Source organism: Amaranthus tricolor, chromosome 4 (assembly GCF_026212465.1).
Source record: "Amaranthus tricolor cultivar Red isolate AtriRed21 chromosome 4, ASM2621246v1, whole genome shotgun sequence".
In the NCBI taxonomy this organism is placed as follows: Eukaryota; Viridiplantae; Streptophyta; class Magnoliopsida; order Caryophyllales; family Amaranthaceae; genus Amaranthus; species Amaranthus tricolor.
In genome coordinates, this window is record NC_080050.1 from 13,678,498 (window position 1) to 13,694,396 (window position 15,899).

Sequence of the window (15,899 nt, forward strand, 5' to 3'; positions counted from 1 at the left end):
ATGGATTAAGTCATAATTTTTCGGCACCACGAACACCACAACAAAATGGTGTAGTAAAAAGGAAAAATAGAACTTTAGAGGAAATGGCTAGAACCATGTTAATTGCTAGTGGTCTACCAAGAAATTTTTGGGCCGAGGCTGTTAATACTGCATGTTATATTTTGAATCGTGTATTAATAAGACCAATCACTTCAAAGACACCCTATGAATTGCTTAAAGGTATTAAACCAAATATTTCCTATTTTCGTGTGTTTGGATGCAAATGTTTTGTACATGTTAATGGAAAACGAAATATAGGTAAATTTGATGAAAGAAGTGATGAAGCAGTATTTCTTGGCTATTCATCTCAAAGTAAGGCATATAGAGTTTATAACAAAAGAACAATGAGTGTGGAAGAATCCGTTCACATAATTTTCGATGAAACTAACTTTTTGTCAAGTGAACAGGATACAAATAATTTTAAGATAGGTCTTGCAAATCTTGAGAATGATGAAGAAGAAATGAAAATGCAAGATCAAGGAACAGCAGGTGAACAGCTGATTCCAGAAGAGGCAGAAAGGAACGATCTTGATCAGGAACAGCCGGTACTTCAAAACCAACAGACTGTTCCCAATACAGCTATTCCCACAGAAGAGCAAAACGATCCAGTAGCTGAACAGAATGTTGATCAAGCTGATGAACCAGAACATGCTATTGTTCCCACAAGAGAATTTGTGCCCAAACCTTGGAAGTATCAAAGTCATCATCCTCTTGATTTGATTATAAGTGATTTGAATAAAGGAACACAAACTAGATCTCAAATGATAAACTTTTGTGCACACTTTGCGTTCCTATCATCACTCGAGCCCAAGAATCATGAAGAAGCTCTAAAGGATTCCGAATGGATCGTAGCCATGCAAGGTGAATTAAATGAATTTGAAAGAAATAAGGTATGTCACTTAGAACCCAAACCAAAACACAAGAAGGTAATTGGTTTTAAATGGGTATTTCGAAATAAGCTAGATGAGCATGGAATAATTGTTAGAAACAAAGCAAGGCTCGTGGTCAAAGGATACAATCAACAAGAAGGTATTGATTATACCGAGACATTTGCTCCGGTAGCAAGGTTAGAGGCTATAAGAATCTTAATTTCTTTTGCTGCATTCATGAACTTTAAATTATATCAAATGGATGTGAAATGTGCTTTCTTAAACGGTTTTCTTAATGAAGAAGTTTTTGTTGAACAACCCCCAGGCTTTGAAATTACCTCTTGTCTTGATCATGTCTACAAGCTTGATAAAGCTCTTTATGGCTTGAAACAAGCTCCTAGGCAATGGTATGAAAGACTATCAAAGTTTTTGATTCAAAATGACTTTGTAAGAGGCAAAATTGACAAAACCTTATTCTTTAAGAATAGAGGTTCGGATATTGTAATTGTTCAAATATATGTTGATGATATTATCTTTGGAGCCACCAATGAACTGTTGTGTAAAGAATTTGCCAACCTTATGAGCACTGAATTTGAAATGAGCATGATGGGAGAATTAAATTTCTTTCTTGGTTTGCAAATTAAACAAACTGCTAATGGTATCTTCATTCACCAACAAAAATATATAAAAGAACTTCTCAAGAAATATGGCTTGAATAATGTTAAAATCAACAACACACCTATGGCTACAAATGTTAGATTAGATGAAGACCCAAATGGAACAAATGTTGATCAAACTATGTATAGAGGCATGATTGGCTCTTTATTATATCTAACTGCTAGTAGACCCGATATTGCTTTTAGTGTTGGTTTATGTGCTAGATTTCAATCCAATCCTAAAGAATCACATCTCACTGCAGTTAAACGAATTCTAAGATATTTGAAGAGAACAGACGACTTATCCTTATTTTATCCTAAAAGTGATGTTTATGATTTGAAAGGTTTTAGTGATGCAGATTATGCAGGTGATCTAGTTAATAGAAAAAGTACATCCGGTATGGTACAATTTCTTGGCTCATGTTTAGTTTCATGGAGTTCCAAGAAATAAAACACTGTTGCATTATCCACTGCCGAAGCTGAATACGTAGCAGCAGCAGCTTGCTGTTCCCAAATGCTATGGATAAAGCAGCAGCTAAGAGATTTTGGTATTAAGTTTGAATGTGTTCCTATTTATTGTGATAATACCAGTGCCATATGCTTATCTAAAAATCCAGTGCATCATTCAAGAGTAAAACATATACACATTAGGCATCATTTTCTTAAGGATAATGTTGAAAATAAAAATATTTTTTTAAAGCATGTAAACACAAACGAGCAAATAGCAGATATCATGACTAAACCGCTTCCAAGGGAACAACATGAGAAAATGAGATTGGAACTTGGCATGATCAAGCTACATTGAAGTGAGTGACATATGTGATCCTTAAAGTCAGAATGAAAATTGAAAAGGTCGATCAACCACAAAATCTTGATTGAAAAATCGATTAACGAAAGGATCAGGTACGCACCATTTAAAAGTATATACTGTGAATGCTCATATGATTGCTTGTATGATTTGTTCAGATTATAGTAGCATAAAACTTTCCATTTATTTTTCATCTTCATAAAAATTTCATAATATTTAATATATATATTTACCCAGCAATTTCCATTAAGATAGCGGGAGTTAAATCATCATAGTTCTTCACTAAACTCGTCTGTTTCCATTTCACTTTCTGTGTCCATATACATAAATAAGGACAATGAAGCACCAAATTCATTAAAAAAAAAATAACCGTCACCTCACACTTATTAAAGCCACTCTCTCACGTCAAATCCATCATTTCATCTTCAATTTCACTCTCAAAACCTTCTTCAACTCACTGCATTTCAAAACCGCCTTCAATTGCATTTCATTACTTCATTCTTGCTTTTTCCTTTTCTTAATTCTTCAAACCACCATGAAAACCAAGAACCAAACACCAAAAATGAAGCAACCCAAACCTCTACAAATCATCCATCCAACACCTCTCATTACCGAAACTGAGTCCTCATCAAGAAAGCAACAGGAAACCCCGGTTGCCTCTGGAGTGCATGAAACCAAAAAGAGAGAGAGGGACTCTACAGTAAAGAAATCATCTTCAAAAAGGGCAAAAGTTGATGTTCAAGTAAGTGCTGAAGAGCTATCTAAAGAGATGATTGTTGTTTTCGGTCTTGATAAACAATGGTATGAATCCAATTTCTTTCCTCAATTTCACGCCATTTTGCAAAATCAATTTTGGGAATCTTTAATGACAGAACACTGCTGTAATCCAATGTATCCCAACTTGATGCGCGAGTTTATTTCAAATTTTTCTTTTGACCATGGCGTTTGTACTAGTGTTGTTCAGGGGATTAAAATTGAATTTAATAATTTGATTTTAGGAGGGTGGTTAGGTGTCCCCTCCACTGGATTTGATATATATGTTGTTGGATCAAAAATCAATTTTTCTGGGATAAATGAGAAGGTAGTTTGGAAGTTTCTAGGGATAAAAAAGAAAAGAGGAAAGGTTAGTCACAATGTGTTGTCACCAATGCACAAGCTGTTATATAATATAGCAAGACGATTTATTCTGCCTCGCACATCTAAAAGAAGTGAGGTTAGTTTAAGGGATGCTACGTTAATATATTGTATGGCTAATAACATCAAGATTAATTTTCCCTCTTTGATGATTTGTCACTTGAATGATTGTATTTTTAAGCGTAATGTGTTAGGATATGGTGGATTGTTAACATGGATATTTATGAAGTTGGGTGTTCCTCTTGATGGTCCAAATTATCCCATGGGTCCAAATAACAAAGTAGGTGTTAAGTGTTTGAATAACTTGCATCTAAGATTAAATGAAAAAGGGACCCTTGAGAATATCTCTGAACAATCTGAGGGCACAAATGAAGAAGAAAATGAAGAAAATGTTAAGGAGGAGGAAGTAAATAAGGAGGAACAGGAGCCTGTTCCCTCTGCCACTGAGAAGGCAGAGGAGCATTCTGAGGAGGAACCGGAGGAAAATTCTTGTAAGGGGGAAGTTGAGAAGGAACCTGTGAAGGATGCTATGGAGGAAGAAGAAGAAAAAGATGAGGAGAGTTCCTTACCTGGTTCAAACCTTAGGAAGAGTCGTAGGCTAGCTTCCAAAGGAAAGAAACCTGTTGTTATTATTGATGATAACTCAGCCTCATACACAACAACTGAACCAAGCCATCCTTCTTCACCTAAACCTGCCACACAGTCACCGATACAACCATCTTCACCACCACAGTCACCAATACAACCATCTTCACCACCAAAGTCACCTATACCATCATCACCACCACCAGTACACACATCACAAAATCAAGGTTTAGGTGACACTACAATTCCTACAGCCCCTTTATCCTCCATTCTCCTAAAACTCACAGAATTGCAGACAAGCTTCCTTGTTTTTAAGGATGAAATTCGTGTCTCCATAGCCTCACTTTCTGCTCAAATGGACCAAATGGAAGCACGTTTGGGGGCCAAGCTTGACACAGTGGAGGTGGAAACAGAATACATAGATGATGAAGCTCCTGCATCTTAATTTCCCCTGATAATCATCATATTTTTTTTGTTGCAACCATCACTATTATCAAACAATCTTTTCTTGCTTTTGATTTGTACCAGCTGGGGTACTGTTTGTATTAATTCATACTATGACCTACAATTTCTTTTATGCTACTAACTATCTGTGACGATTAATCATAGCTGATCTTGTTTGCATTCATTGTTACTGCTTTTTACTTTGTGCATCCTTATTCTCTCGTTGACTATGTCTATATGCGTAGTGCTGTGGTTTGATTGCTCCAATTCTTTTTGAATGATGTCAAAAGGGGAAATATTTGACACAAACTTAAATAATGCTTGAGTATGCTTAGCTATGATTAAATCTATTATGTTGGACTTTAGGATTAAGGTTATGCTTCTCTGAACTAAGGGCTGTTTGGCTGTATGCTGCTGATGATTGTTGTTTGCTTGCTAATTTTGCTCTGATTGTCAAAATATAGCTTAGGCTTTGAACTGTCAAAATATAGTTAATTTATTGTCAGTATATAGTTAACATCTTTTGTTTATACATTGAAGCTCTGATTATGATTTGATTATACATGATGCTTGTTTTGGATGTATCTGTTCTGTTTTTAAGTTTCTTTTAAGCTCTGATCATTTTACATCATTGTTTAAGTTTTATGCTGAAATTGTATGAGTTTTTGTTATGTTTATTTTTAGAGTAATTTGATTCAAGATATGCTTGGTGAATTATATTTACTAAGTTAAGAAGAGTTGTTTTGATCTCTAACATGCTCTTCAACATTGGTTTACTCTATTGTGTTTAAGTTTGTTTAAAAGTTTTTCATCATCAAAAAGGGGGAATTTGTTGGACCTCATGAGTTTTGATGATGACTACACTTAAGCAAATATGTGTTTAGAGATTGTGTGCAGGTCGATATCCAATTGAAATGGTGATCGTTGATAGTACTTGTGGCTTAGTTCATGGGAATGCACGTGTCAAAAGGATTCAAGGGATGTTAGAAGAAGTATATCACTTGGGATGTAAAATGGAGACAACAGGTCTACTGTTCCTAAGTTGGATGTTCTAGCAAAACTTGATTCTAGAGACAGCGCACTGTTCCCAAACCAAAGTCAGCCTACATTAACTAATAAATTCTGATTTTTATTTTTTAGTTAATGTATTTAAATTAATTTGTTGCATTTATTTATTATAGTTAATTGGCAAAAAGCTTTTCTAAAAATCCTTTACGTGTGGTTTTCTAAAAATAATCCTTTATTTTAGGATCTATATTTAGTAAATAATGGATTTACTAAAAATAAAAATAGCGGTTGTTGAATGGGTCTTAGCTATTATTTTTAACCGGTCTTTACTTTTGATAATAGGTTATCATGTCTAGTTTTATTAAGTATAACCGTTTCTAAAAATAGCAAAAATGTTCCAGCAGTTAGTACTGGAATAGGAACTGCTGAAGAAACTGTTGCTTAAGGGAACAACGATTATTATTAGGGAATAGCGGTTATTATTAGGAAACAGCGGTTATTATTGCTTTAACCGTATGTTTGATTTATTCAAGGCTTATGGAAATAACCGTTTGATAGTGTAATCCACATTTTTCCCATGATCTTTTGATAGGGAATAATGGATTGGAATATTTCTCTATTTTTAGAGATTTTATTTTTTATAAATAGCTAATGAACTCGGCTGTTCCTTAGCGCATGCATTGAGAGAAAAAAACGTATAAACCTTTTTTTCATGGGATTATTTTGGAAATTCTACAAGAAATATTTTGCTTTTAAAAATGCCAATTAATTCATAATATTTTCTTGTGCAACTCATTGATTTATTTTAGAGAATTTCATTCATTTTGTAAGGGTTTTTGAGAGAACTTGTAATTAGACTCGGGTGAGTCTAAGGGGGGAATTATATACCTTTAAGTGAAGCTATTGAGGTGTTTAGCTTTTAGTAAAGCTAAGTTTGTTGCTTTGAGTAAAGCAATTTGAGAGAGAAGAGTTGGCCTAGTAGATTCGCTTCGAGTGAAGTAAGGTATTTATTGTAATTGTAACTAATTGCCTTAAACATAGTGGAGTTTTTAGAAATCCCAAGGGGTCGTGGTTTTTCCTTCTGTTTAGGCCCAGAAGGTTTCCACGTAAAAATCGTGTGTTTCTCTTTTATTATTTTGCTCTAAGTTTAAGCTTTATTTATTTTACTCAATTCCGCAAAAACAGGGCATAAACGCTTAAACTAGCAACAACAACAATTCACCCCCCCTTCTTGTTGCTGTTCCCGTTCCTAATTGAGTCAACAGGTAGATTGAATGTGAATAATTTACTTATGTATATATGTAGTTGTATATTTGAATGTGAATAATTACTTATGTATGTGGTATCAATGGTTCAATGGGTAGTTGTTCTTGTAAACGACATCATGTAAGATTATAATCATGTAATTTAATTATATATCAATCTTTATTTGGTGATGATAATTTTTGCTGGTATTAAACCTGCTTTGCTTTATTATGTGTGTGAAGTAGAAATTTGGAAGTAGGATAGTGGCTTTTGCTTATCGACAATCGGCTAAGAAACTGTAAAGATTTAAAGAACCTCAAAAAATGAAATGAGATTTATATACACTACTTATAAAATAATGTATTATTCATTTTCTATTTTTAGGATTAAGTTGGTATTCTAATGTACTTCTAGGATGTTAATTAATTATGTTTTTGGATTGGTTTAATGCTTATTTGTGTTTCGCTGGATTTGCAGATTAATAGTTTGCCATGTCGATGTTTATTTGAAGGACAAAATTCAACTCGAATCCACTATTCACTTTCGATTTATTAGAACTTTAATTTGTATATGTACATATTATTATATTGTATTATATATACGATCGAGAGTTTTCAAAGAGATTATTGGTGATTATCATTGGATTAATTATTGTTTATTACAGTGTACATTATTGGATTAGTTAATAATATTAAACGAAAAAAAGGAAAATTTTTTTTTTTTTTTCGTTTAATAGACACTTATTTGCTGCGGGCATCTTAAAACCGCAGCAAATAATGCTTATTTGCTGCGGTTTTTTAAGAAGCCCGCAGAAAATAGTTAGTTTTTTTGCTGCGGTTCAAAATCGCAGCATTTAAAATAGGTTATTTGCTGCTATCACTATTGCTGCGGGCCAAAACCGCAGCATATTATGGCCCAAAAACCGCAACAAATAAGGTTTTTTCCACTAGTGCTCCCATGATATTCAACCTCCTCTCTGAAATAACTTCCTTCTTCACCATTATAAATAGGGACAACCATCAGAGAGGAAGGGATCATCTGAAAATAATCCTCTTAAGTATCCTTACTCCACTTCATTAGCCTACCCAAATTCCAGTTTATACTCATCTTGAGCGTCGGAGGGGTTTTCCGGGAAATCACCCCCCGGACAAGGCTAACTTGTTGTTTCGCAGGAATTCAAGTCGCTTCCTTCCACGAATCGCCGCTCTTGATAACGCTTCAACTAACGGTATTTCAAGTGTTTCCCACTTCCTCGTTTCATAATCGAAACAGTATACAATTATGGTAATGTTCAAATGATAAAATAATAATCTATTGTTATACAGAATAAAGGATTGATAATGATCAAATATTAGTGGTTTATAACTTTGATGGTGAAATTGAAGAAGATAATGTCAAGAATAAAATAATTGATACAGGTTTGTCGCAAAACACTAGTCTTGAATTCTGTTATTACAGTATTTAATTCTATTCTTATAGCATTCAATAAGTCTTTAATATTGTGCATTCAATAAGTCTTTAATATTGTGCATTCAAAGATTTTAAAGGCAAAATTAAATATTATAAGTTCAAAATTGAGTTTGATAATAAAATACATTATCAATTATCAATTTATATATCATAAGTTTACTATTAATATATTGAATTTAAACTAAATGTTATTCAATGACTTTATACAATACAATTAACATATTCAATTTAAAGTAAATGCTATGCAATATCTCTATACAATTTGAATAGTTATTTTTAAATCGATAATTGAATATTATAAGTTCAAAATTGAATTAGATCATAAAACATTATTTGTCAATTTATATGTCACATATTTAGTATTTAAATATTCAACTTGGACACATTCCTATACAATAGCTTTATAGACTTTGAATGCATATATGTATACTAACATAACATATTCAATGGTTGGATTATAGTGTTCAATTTGTATCTTATATTCTTCAATTCATGGAATGATTTTATGATTTCAGATGCAGATTGTGAAATAGAATGCTTATAATTGGATTATTTGTCACAAAAAAGAGAGTTTGACATCAAAGGTTAATTAGAGGGTATGACGGCAAGTAGTTGGGAAGAACTTGAGTTTTTGTATCATGATTACGCTAAAGCAACACGATTTAGTGTTTGAAAGTCCATTATAAGTAAAATAGATGGTGATATATATAAAAGGTACTTTGTTTGTTCTAAACAAGGATCTACAACATGATTGTTAAAATCGCGATCCGGATCGTAGGTAAGATCGGAATCAAGTGGGATCGTTCATGGGATCCGTAAAGTCGTTTAGGATCGGTAGTCATTCATAGAATCGCAATCCCATGACGATCCTAACGATTCTAACACAGGACGTGAATTGGGTTGTACCTTGTTGTTTAAGCCCCAAGTAATTTGGGCCTTCTTTCTCCCCAAAACCCCCAAAAACCTGCATAGGCTCTCACTCACTCAACCCTAATCAGTTAGGGATGATTCTTCCTTTTTCAGCCATCTTCAGTTGCTGGCTGCTGCTATGGCCTACGTTCCTTTAGCTCCAAGTACTTTGCTTAGAATCTTGCTTCTCTCTCCCACACGTCATTCAATTTAGGTACTTAACTTCTTGTTTTCTTTCTGATTCTTCACTATTGATGATGTTTGTTTTACAATTTCTCCTAATTTTCTTTAGTCTTTTCATTTTAAATGATGTTCGAACTCAATTTATAATTTTGAATTATCTATCTATTTATAATTTTGAATTTTCCATTCTTAATTTTGAATGATCTATTGTAACTTTTTTTACATAGTAACTTTCATCAGCTAGTCTTTTGAGAGACCATCTCTTTGAAAGACGTATCTCAATCCCAGCCCATTAAAGATTAAAACCTATTTACCATATTCTTAATGTCTACTTATATTATCCTTAAGGCTTATTTACCGTATCCTTAATGCTTACTTTTAATATTTTAATTAAATGTCTATTTACATTATTCTTAATGCCTACTTATAATATTTTAAAAATATATAATGGGACGGGCCATTTATAGATGATCTCTCACAAGAATTTGTGAACTTTCATTGAGCTATTAATAGTATAATTTTTTTAATCTAGTGTCAGAAAGTATAACACTTATGCTTTATATCCATTGATTATCAAATTATATCAAGCAATTTAAAAGAAAGTTTCTGTAGTAAAAAAAATCATAGGAAAGTATGTTCGAACAATAATACAATCTTTCAATAAGACATGGGTGAACTAGCTAACTTCAACACAATCTTTAATCACCATTAAAGAACCTTCCAACTTTCAATCTTGAACTTTAATTTGAGTCACAAAATCCCCAATTTGATCTTGATAGATGAACCCTAGTTCTCGTTTTTTCAATTAATCCAAATTTTACACTTGAATTGATATAAACCCTAACCTTAGTGATGATTGAAACTTGATTATACTTAATCAATTTGGTTCTAATAACTTAGGGCTTTTGATAATCAAAGCAATTGGAGTTGAATTCTGAATTTTGGTGTGTTTTGGAGTAGAAATCGTGATTCCATAAGATGGTGATGATATCTCTATGAAGTAGGAGTAATTTTAGTTCTCTGCAAGAGGAAGTGAAGGATGATGATTCCTGATGATGAGTATTGAGGTTTATAAAGAGGTGGGTTAGTAAATAGATTGACACATCCTCTAAATGACTCATGCATCATTTCCATCTATTTTCAATTACGTTCAGTTTTCTTTGTACTACTTACTTCGATCTCAAATTAAATACGACTGATATCCTTAAGTAATAAAATATTATTCCGAGCCCCAATAAAATAACATACTTAAAAATTAATACCCAAATTTACTTAATAATTACTATTAATTAAGCGGCTAATTTAAGGGCTATTTCATAGACTCAAAATTTTTAATCTTAATCTTCCGAATAATTTTCGAATTTTCAATTCAAATTTCTAATCCTTTGGTCCAATTCAAACAATCTTTAATTCCTAAATTTTTTGCAGTTTTGTATTTTCTACCAAATATTAAACTTTTAAATATTAATTTCCTTAAAATTTCTTTTTTATAAATAGTAAAATATTATTATATTATTTTATATTACAAAAAGTATATTTTTTTATTATATTTACGGTATTATTTAAAAATAATGTTTTAATTTCCTTTTCTTAAACTAACTTTTCTACTTATTATTTTAACCTTATAACTTTAATTTAATTATTTTATACCTAAAAATTAGCCATATTTTATTATTGACTTTAATTATAGTTTTAAGCAAAATTTTCTAAGTAAACTATCAAATTTTCATAATCAAACCTTAATTAAACTTGCCCATTATTCTAAAGCATATTCACTTGTACAAATTAAAACAAAAATTTGATGAACCAAAATCTTTTCTATTTAACCCCATGAGTGTTCCTCACTTATACAAGCTACTACCATTTTCTTATACAAGTTAACCTTCTTCTACACTCCAATCTCTTACACACTCTAACTCGTACACACTCTAAATCACTTATACAAATTAACCTTCTTCCATTCCCATTTTTGATCGAATCGGAAAAATTAATTGGCAAATAAAAAATCTAGTGTTTCAACACTCATAAAAACCCTAGAAAAAAAGAGTAACTAAGACAAGAACTAAGTAAGCAAGCAAGGAGAGCCTAGAAAAGGCAAGGGGCTCTCCATTATTAGTTGAAGAAATTTAAGAAGATGGAGTTTAGAACACTCTTTATTTAGCTTAAATTATCATTATTTTGGAGAATTGTTGGGTGATTACTTTGAGTACTTAGAACATCATTATTTTTGGAGTTAGGTATTTATTTTGGGAGTTTGGAAGTACAAGCATTTGGAGCTTGTAGTATTGTTTTTGAGCACTACTTGCAGGATTTTATTTTCTTATTTTTTTTAATTAGTACTTAGTACTAATCCTTGGTGTTAGTATGGTATAACTTCTTATTCTACTCTTTATATGAAATTTTAGATTATATTTACTTTATAATATGCAAAGTATGAAATATGTTGAGTATGTTTAAGTGGAAAGTTAGCTTAATGAAACCATGATTAAGATTATATTAAGTGTGTTTATGCTAAAAATATTTTTAGTATGTTAGTTAATTGGTAACTTTTGAACATGTTTAGGAAGTTGGGTGAAAAATAATGAGCTAGTGATATGAAGTACGATTTATGTTATAACTTAGTGTTAATATGTTTATGAGTTGTGTAGGACTGTTATTTAATTTAAAAATGTTTATGTTAGAATTTTTGTTAATATAATTTTTTAGCCTTGAAACTAGTAAGTTATTTTATGAATATATTTTTATTACTTCGAGGGACTAGTAGTTTGAAAGAGATATCATGAGTAAATAGAGGTGTTTAGACAGACGAGTAGATTCGTTATTGCTATGCTATATCATTGTCTATAGTTTTTGTTCAATGATTAATATGAAGATAAATATGATATGACCAGCTTTAGGGTGTCGGGCATCACCTAATTCTAACATAGGAGTCGATCACTCTCATGATTGTATGAAACTGAGTCATTGACATGATTAAATGTGATCTAATTCATCTCAAGCTTTCTCTCTATTGATTAATATCGATTTAAGACCAAATTAGTGTTAATCCTCAAACTTCCGTTTTATTGGCTAAACTAGTAGGACTTTAACTGAAACATATTTCAATCCTAAATTAGTCCTAATCTCAAACTTTTGTTTTATTGAAAAAAGGTTAATAAAGATGTTTAAACCGAGATTCATTAAGCATAGATTTAATTATAAACCCAAATTTCACACAATTAATCTCTAAAATGTAATCTCATGCTTCGAAATAGGGATTATACTCTAACCCTAAAGAAGAAAACTACTCACTAGACATGGTGGTAAACATGTATTCATGATAAATGAAGACTTAATTGAAGTACTAAACATGAAGATGATGAATGATTTCAATGTGCAAAAGTAAATGATAAGCAATAAATAAAGAAAACTTACTAATGGAGAAGAACGTAAAATAAATTACAAGGACATTAAGTGTAACAATGGAGTTCAATCACCAAGATTCATGGAAAAGCAAAAGAGAAAAATCAAAATTCCATACAGAAAAACAAAAGAAAAAAAATTGTCCCTTTAAAAAGGTAACCGCCACTTTATATAGTGGTTCCAAAAATTAACCGTCGAAACGCACAAAATAGGCTCTAACAAACATGCAACAACTCGTGACATCAAGGGCGACAAGTCGTCGCTTTGTTTCTGCCTGGGATATAAGAGTTCAGTGAAGAAGCGACGACTCGTCGCATGCGGCAACGAGTCATCGAATGCGGAGATGAGTCGTGGCTTTCAGGCGACGACTCGTGCTTTGCTTCTGGCTGGGGAACTATAAACAGTCGCCATTTGTTTTTCGGTTGTTAGAATTGGACATATAATATACCGTTAGAAAGCCCTTGAAGTTTACTTTCCAATTCTGCAAACCTTGCATTAATGCGATCTTTAGAGTGAGCATATATCAAATTTCACCTTAAAACTTTTGTATTTTAAACACTTTTCAACTCTTTTGCCCATCTTTATTGTAAACCATCTTTAAACGAGAAATAATCTTCTTAGTAAACTCCGTCAACATTAAAACCACAAGAATTATACTTAAAAACGATCAAAACCGCTCAAAATCAACATGAATAACCAAAATGGGTAGAGTAGCATAAATCTTCAAAATAAGCACGAAGTTAATAACAATAATCGTCATTAAGGAGTATAAAATGATATGGATAAGTGCAAATAATTGCACTTATCAGAGACATCTGACTGTGGTCATTATGTAGAGCAGCAGGAGGATCATAGCTTGGCATGACAAGTATAGGAGCTTCTTTTGCTTTGCATTGGGAAAAGAGTGGAGTACGATCGTAGCAATTGTGTAAAAGTTGCCTAATGCTTGTAGCTTCTACATTACTTATAAAGTGTTCTTTTTGGGATTGTATAATTCTTTCGTATGGAGCCATATGTCTCGTTGTATGATCCATAGTTCCGCTGCATAGTTTTTGGATGTATAGTAGTGAGAATATTCCTTTAGTATTCGTTAAACCGATGCGTTCACTGGAACCACGATCCTCATTAGAGTTGATGATTTGAAGAGCCGACGATGATTCATTCCGTCATGACATATTTTTGAAAGGTATTAAAGGCCTCAGATTAGTTTAGTTATGTTATCCATTTATATATTCTTGTCACATCCTTAGTTTTTAACAGAGATACTTCCGAAATTTTCACTCACTTATCCTATTTAGCTAGTCATCAACGTTTATTTAAATTCTTTTTATGTAACACCTAATTTCCTCCCTTCCTTCATGATTTTTGGTTTCGTTTAAGGGGTTGGAAATTCAGGGGTGTTACAGGTGGTTACCAGAGCCGGTGGTTCCACTTTGATGCTTGTATTCTAAAGTTTTTAAGGAATTGTTTAAAGTTAATGTTACGCGTGAGAGCTGGGGTAGATTTGGGATAGACATACGACTTATGTTTTGTGTTGTGGTGATTATTGCATGTGCATAAGTAGAATAAGTTAAGTAATTTGATATTAGATTCATAAGTGTAAGTTGCTCATATTTATGACTTCCTTATGAACATTGGTTTGTTTAATAGATGCCAGTTACGATGTTTGCAATATTGAGTATTATTTAGTGTTAGTGAAGCTTTCGGTACAACCTATTAAATTTGTATAATAATACTTAAATATGATGTGGATTTGAACCTTATTGGTATGAGAAGGTTAATGCGTTATGTGTTGGGTGCTTGAGAATCTATATACGAAAATATTCATTTCGTATATGTGAATTCCGTCTTTCAACTGTTTATTTACGAAATTCTTTGAGCCAAGCTTACATAGTACGTGTTTGCTGAAAAAGAAGATAAGCGTAGTACTATATAAGGTTGATTATCATGGAGGTAGGAGTACACATGTAGATAAGTTAGATCGTGAGTTAAATCTTCGACACCACACTTTCTCGTCTTTTTGGCATAGACGGAGAAATAAACTTATATTCGTGTTGGATATGATGCTAACAGGAAATGCCTCCTTTATCTAGAAATCGTTTGTGACAACGCTCTTCTAACAAGGCACTACGTGAGCTGGTTATGGAACTGGCTGAGGAAAGGAGGTCAAAGTCCAAGCCTACCGCAGAGACAACTTCCTCTATGAGCAAGAGAATCTCTCAGAATAAACCTCCTACGTATTCGGGGACTTCTTCGTACTTCTTCGGGCCTCTTTCTCTCTCAACAAAGGTATGCTTCTGAAAATCTTGAAAAGACTGGCATGTCTCAGTGTAACCCAGTTGCTACTCCTATTGCAATCTCTGGCAAACTTTCTGCTACTGCTGGTTCCCCTTGTGATGATCCTACCTTGTATCGCAGCCTAGCTGGTGCTTTGCAGTATCTTACATTCACCCGACCAGATATTTCATATGCTGTTCAGCAGGTTTGTCTTTATATGCATGATCCTCGAATTGAACATATGGCTGCTATTCACCGCATTCTTCGCTATGTCAAAGGCACTATTCACTATGGTCTGTAGTTATATCGTTCTAATATTTCAACTCTTTTGTCTTATACCGATGCTGATTGGGGTGGCTGTCCTGACACTCGCCGCTCCACTTCTGGTTACTGTGTTCTTCTGGGTGATGATTTAATTTCATGGTCCGCTAAACGACAACCTAATGTTTCCAAATCTAGTGCTGAGGCTGAATATCGTGGTGTTGCTAATGCTGTTTCTGAAACTTGTTGGATTCGCAATTTACTTCTTGAGCTACACTGTCCTATTTCTACAGCTACTCTTGTCTATTGTGACAATGTTAGTGCCGTATATTTAGCTGGTAATCCCGTCCATCATCAGCGCACTAAGCATATTGAGATCGACATTCACTTTGTTCGGAAAAAAGTAAAACGTGGTGATGTTCGGGTGCTTTATTTTCCAACTTGTTATCAGATTGCTGACATTTTCACCAAAGGCCTTCCTCAAATATTATTCGATGATTTTCGTTCCAGTCTCAGCGTCTCTAAACCTCCCGATTCGACTGCGAGGGTGTCTTAGAATATATTAGAATAATATCTTTTTGATTCCTTGCACATTTTGTAAAATCTTTA

At 33.0% G+C, this 15,899-nt stretch overlaps 1 long non-coding RNA gene across 1 annotated transcript; it reads left to right on the plus strand.

Annotated features, from left to right (window-relative positions):
* Positions 1 to 9,192: 9,192 nt before the first annotated feature.
* On the plus strand, positions 9,193 to 15,865 carry LOC130809852 (uncharacterized). Its single transcript, XR_009040952.1, has 3 exons — positions 9,193 to 9,381; positions 14,826 to 15,041; positions 15,171 to 15,865. It is a non-coding gene; the product is annotated as an uncharacterized LOC130809852 (long non-coding RNA).
* The last annotated feature ends 34 nt before the right edge of the window (positions 15,866 to 15,899 follow it).